Raw genomic sequence first — 6,000 nt, 5'->3', positions numbered from 1 at the left:
CCCCCTGGCATATGTTAATTTTGTTCAAGTTGTACACATTTTCTGTACAGTGTTTCTTAATAAAGTTTAAAAAAAAAAAAAAAAAAGACAGCTAATATATTTGAATGACTCGGTTAGCTCCTAGTATTTCTCGACAGCTCTGCCTCTTTTTCGACTGCCCGGGACATTAAAACAATGGATACCTCCGTATACAAACAAATTCAGGCTTTTCTCCTCAACAGAGAGCTTTCCCCGATTGAATAAAAGCGCTGTAAAATAGGAAGAATGGCGCATAATTACAGACTTAATAATACAGAGTTAGTAATTAGTGATGGTAAATTTGATTCTTTTTACTGAATCGAGTTTTAATGAGTCACTCATCAAAGTGAATCGGGTTTTTTGAGTCATTTGATTCAATGAGTCAGTCGACCAGAAAATGCAAAAAATGTACATTTTCACTCAAACTTAATTTGTTTCTCTTTTCATGTAAATCCTACTGCTAAGATGAATGATTCTAAAAGAAAACAACTATTTTATAGAGCAAAAAAGAGCAAAAACATTTCTAAAATTAAGCAATTTCCTATCAAAATTGCTTAATAAACATTTATTTTATTTTATTTTATTTTATTTTATTTTATTTTATTTTATTTTATTAGTATTTTCCTGAAATGTGTTAAATATATATTTTCTCATCTAAATGTCCACTGAGCTGTGAGCCAGGGGGCGGTAATGTGCCTTAACATTGGTTGCCAACCAAGAAGAAGAAGAAGATGTGAACCAGGAGGGAGGGGGTGAGTGAGTGAGTGAGTGAGTGATTCGTTCGCTCTATGATTCAGCACAGGAGCGAGTGGGTGTGCGAGTCCTGAGTGATTCGCTTACGATTCAGCACAGGAAGGGAGGGGGTGAGTAGCTCAAATGTGCTGTTAGCATGTTAGCAGAGCAATGCTACTGTGAACCGAGGAGCTATTTTCTTGATGTGAGCTTCTGCTCAGGGTTTTTTCTTCCAGTTCAGATCAGAAATTTTTTTGTTACGATACTGGATGTTGTGTTTTTCTCCACAGTTTTAATTATAAGCTAGATACATTGCTGCTAACAGCAACAGGGATGAGTCAGTGAGTCAGTTGGGCTTGTGAATCATGAGTCAGTAAAGTGATTCTCGAGTATTGAACGATTCGTTCATGATTCGCGCATCACTATAGAGATTGACAGACCACGTGACTTTCGCGCATTGCATGCCGGTAACTCGTGGCAAAACAATCAAAGTACCGCATCAAATGCAAGCATTTGCAGCACCGCAAAACGTTCATTCTCTGGTTCCAGTACCTTCTTGCTTTTTCTTTGCCCCCCAAAAAAGTTATGTACAAAACGAAGGAGAACAATGCCGGACCGTACAAAGACAGACTTGATGAAAAGGCAAAGAAAAGATACGAGGAAAAAATCAAAGGAGTGAAAGGGTTAGACCCTTACGAGCACACAGAGGGACAAAAGACGTGCTGCCCAACTTTCACCACGCTCATATTTATAATTATACGGTTCTTGGAGTGAGTGCATACACTCATGAAGTTTAGTAACTTCAGGTCACTGCAACAAGCCCAGGTACAGTTTACCGACGGATGGGTACAGGACCTTGAAATGCACCGTGTAGAACGAAAGACCATCTTATGTATCATAAGTTTACCAGTCTCACAAATCGTCTTCATAAATACACATTCGTTAACCGTTTACTAATAGGACCTTTGAGCTCAACGGTAATTAATTAGTAGTGGAAATAATTTCTGGTTCGCATTACAGAAATGTAGCAGTGACAATAATATTGTATGCTGTAATCGTACTGGGCAATTAGTGATAGCATAGCGCCACAATTTCTGTTCAGCGCCAGACTTGCTTGTAACCTATATCACCAATTATGTTATGAAAAATGACGTATTAACTACTACAAAACACTGACCTTTGTGGAAATGCTTGAAGCAGACTAACCTGTGAGCTGGAGTGTTCCGGGACGTTATATTTGGTCTTTGAATGGCTGCAATCCAGGCCATCCGTCGCCTCTTTTTACTTCAGAAACATGGCTCGAACAATTTCTCTTCAACGACGTAATCCGATAAAAAAAAAAAAGATCTCTTTACCCGTCGGCTTCCCGTGGCTGTCATGCGACCGGCTATTGCAGTTAATAATACAACAGCTTCTTGACAGTTTTTTGTTTCTTTTTATCGCTGTGTAACTGATTTCAATTGAAAGCCTGCGTGCGCTAGTACCTCTTGCCACGAGTTCCCAGAATTCTTTGCGGTTTTACCCTCGAATGACGTCACATTTTCAATCTCTATAGGGCTTTGGAGTTGACATCACGCCGCAATGCATTGTGGGAGCGCGGCGCCATGTTTGGGGTCTACGAATCAAAACAAACACACTGTGTTGGAACGACGATTACAAGATGCTTAAAAGCAGCTCCAAAGAAACGGACAGTATAGAGACCGATTGCGTCCAGAGGCGAAGCGGCGGTACTTGCAGAAAATAGCGTGCATTGGAAATGTGGACCCATATGAAATACGGCCGTGGAGTAGAAACCCTGAAGACCAACCGCTACTGACATATTTTCGTACCTTATCTGTGGAGTCAGCGCGTACAAATCGCCATTCAATCAAAGGTAAGTCAGCTCAAGTACTGCGTGTGAAATGCGTTTGATTTCCCTGCAAACATTCGCATTAGTGCAGCAGAAATTCATTCATGAGGGGAAATTACATGTGGAGGCTGTTAGAGGGAAAACATAGTGAGTTCAGTGCATTGATGTGACATTGTCCTGAAGGATTTAGTTATTCTCTATGGTTAAAGAAATTGCAATGATTTATTCATATTTATTATAAATAATTCTAATTATACATCTTGCTTCCATATTTGTATCCTGTGTCACTAAAAATACATTTTATTTTAGTTTTATACATTGATTAATGACCTGCAGAATCTCCTTATCATATTAAGTGATTCATAATTGTCACTTTATGCTTTCTCCATCTCTAAAGTGATGACATCCTTGCATTACATACTTTAGGTTCATTTTCTGCAGTCAGGTTTCTGACAGAGAACAGGCAGATTTACACTTTAACATGCAGCGTTCTATAGATGGACACATAAAGAAATGAAAAATTACATGTGCTAACTTTCTAAACACTTTGTTACATTTATGATAAAGTAGATTAAACACATTTATGTCGGCCTGGGCTCATAGTTCTTGTCTTTAAATGAACTTTGTGTGTTTCAGGTCCTGCACTCTCAAAGACTGAATGAACCAGCATTGCAGCCATGGGTCACTGTGAGCATCACAGGGAAGGTTGAAGCCGCCCGCTGCACCTGTAAGGCCGGAGTCGTGGAGACCTGCAGCAACGTCACTGCTCTTCTGTTTAAAGTAGAAGCAACAGTGTTGATCTGTGGCACAAGGACTGTTACAGATGAACCTGCATGCTGGGTTTTGCTGGGTAATGTGACCAAGATACAGTCAGTGGTTGGCCATAAGATAGACTTCTCCTCTTCAGCTGCCTAAAAAAGGCTCTTGATCAAAACATAAACAGACCATCTGTAGTGACAGGTAAAAGGAGCCGTCCTCAAAAAAGAAAAATCACACCTGCTACTGTGGAGGAGTTGTCACTGCTATAATGCCATAATGTTTTATCCGGGGGTCTAGATTTATGCCTGTAGTGCACTGCCGTGTAAATAATTTGCATTTACTGAATATGTACTGACTGAGTCCCACTGTTCAAAAATTGAATAAAGAAACAAACTAATGTTTGCCTTTTTTTTTTATTATTAAAACCACTTTATAGAACATCACATCCGTTACAATGTAGAATCCATATCATTTATAGTTTACAAGTGACAAAATGTTTACATAAAATCATGACAGTGTTTACATGATATCACCCATTACTAATATTACTTTAATTACTGTATCTTTTGAAAAAATACTGCTATTTATACAGCAAAAGACTTAGGAATGTTTAACAGGAGCAGGTTTCATTTTTCCCTGGTTTTATTATCACACTGTTCACCAAACGCAGCAAACCTTCACCATCTTATCCAGAAGGGTCACCTCTTCACCCTCACATGGAAGAAGTAATCTGATTGGCATGGTGGTTTGTTTGAAGCAGGTCCCTTGTGTAGCGCTGGAACTCAGTCATGATGTTTCATCCATTTCATTGGCTGGTTTGCTGCCAAATAATTAGCATCTCTATAAATAGAAGGTAGTTCTGCAAAATCACTCAGTAGGATGTTTGTTCTAATTTGCTATGAGCTCAGAGTGCATCGAAAATAAAACTAATAGGCTATAAAGAGTGATATGAACATATTTAGAACTTACCGGAATGAAAATGTCTGGAGCACCAACAGATATTTGGAGATGGAAGAGAACTGGATATCAGCTGGTCTCACAGCTGCTATCCAGGCTACACGCCTTCGTTTGCTAACATCGATACACGAGCTGCCTCATGTTGCTTCCAGGTTGGGAAAGAATGAAAAGATAAACCATTTTCAAGCTTATTCTCTTGCCGGTCGTGCGATCGAACATTGCAGCCGACCACACAGCAAATACGAACCGTGGCTGTTGTGTGTGCCTTCGCTCCTTCGTCGCTTGCGCTTAGACCCCGAACATGGCGGATCAGGCCAAAATCCTTTCCACGCCCACCCCCGTGACATCACGCTCCAAAGCCCTATTAGTAATGTGTCACATGAAGATTCATCAGCCAGATTAAGTGTTTAGTGACAATTGACAGTGATAGCGTACATCATCATCACTATTCCAATCAATCCTCTCCACACAGACAAGCATGAACACACTCGACTATCACTAAATCAAATTTTTATGGAAGCCCGTTTCCGCCACAAAAAAAAACAAGTCTCCATAACTCGAAATTTAGACGTATTAACTCGAAATTTGGAGAAACATAACTCAAAATTTGGAGAAGCATAACTCGAAATTTTGAGTTACTTTTCTCAAAATTTTGAGTTAATAAGTCAAAATGTCGAGTTAATAAGTCAAAATTTCAAAAAAAGAAGTCAAAACTTTGAGAAAATAACTTGAAATTTCGAGAAAATAACTCGAACTTTTGAGTTGTTTTTTTTTTTAGTGGCGGAAACCGGCTTCCATAAAATTTTACGCATAGAGAAACACGATTTGTAATGACGGTAGTTCAGTTTACAATAGGGCTCATACGTTCGGTCAGCAAGTGGCGGTATCCTCGTAAACTGGGGAGCAAACTGCCATTAAGCGAATAGGAGAAGACGTGAACATCTGCACATGCGCCATACGGATTGGATAGACCCGATTTGTACGGTACCAACTTTGCACATGCGCAGTAAGTACCAGGGGGTCCTGATCCGTAACTATGTTTTGTTTTGTTTTTTCATTTTTGTCTACATTATATTGAAATGTTTCATTACTGCATACATTATAAGAGATACTTATTATTGTTTACATCTTAACAGATACTCTGATCCATAACTATAGTAAAATGCTTAGAGCGGAAGTAGTGGCCTTTCGGACATGTTTGGTACGGATCGGGTTTCCGGTACGGATCAGGAAGTGACAGTCTTTTTTTTTTTTAAATTTAATTGAGCAATTGCAAAATACAAATTCTTAAAGAGGATAACACAGGTAATAATACAAGTGAAAGTTTTGAACAGTACAATACAGCATTAGAGGAATAATAGAAAATTTAATAAATAAATGAACGAATGAATAAAAAATACAATTAAAAAAACAGAAAAGATATATGGCAGGCATTTAACGTGTGCATAAAAGGAGCAAGGAGAAATTTAGAATAACAGGAGATAAGCAATACCTTGGTAAATTTTTTTGGGCATATTTGCTCTTTGTTTTTTTAAGTGACGAAAAATAAAACTTAAAATCATTAATAAAGCCAGGGAAAGAAGGCTTAGAGTTCCTCCATTTAGCACAATGGATATGATATTTACCCAATAGTATGATGATGTTAATAATGTCAGAGACATCCAAAGCTAGATGTTCCATATAAA

General features: G+C 38.5%; 1 long non-coding RNA gene across 1 annotated transcript; it reads left to right on the top strand.

Moving 5' to 3' along the window:
• The first annotated feature begins 1,175 nt into the window (after positions 1 to 1,175).
• Positions 1,176 to 4,861, top strand: LOC146523778 (uncharacterized). Its single transcript, XR_014869308.1, has 2 exons — positions 1,176 to 2,623; positions 3,236 to 4,861. It is a non-coding gene; the product is annotated as an uncharacterized LOC146523778 (long non-coding RNA).
• The last annotated feature ends 1,139 nt before the right edge of the window (positions 4,862 to 6,000 follow it).

Source organism: Neolamprologus multifasciatus, chromosome 2, assembly GCF_963576455.1.
Source record: "Neolamprologus multifasciatus chromosome 2, fNeoMul1.2, whole genome shotgun sequence".
Classification (NCBI taxonomy): domain Eukaryota; kingdom Metazoa; phylum Chordata; class Actinopteri; order Cichliformes; family Cichlidae; genus Neolamprologus; species Neolamprologus multifasciatus.
This window is presented reverse-complemented; position numbering and strand designations above follow the sequence as displayed.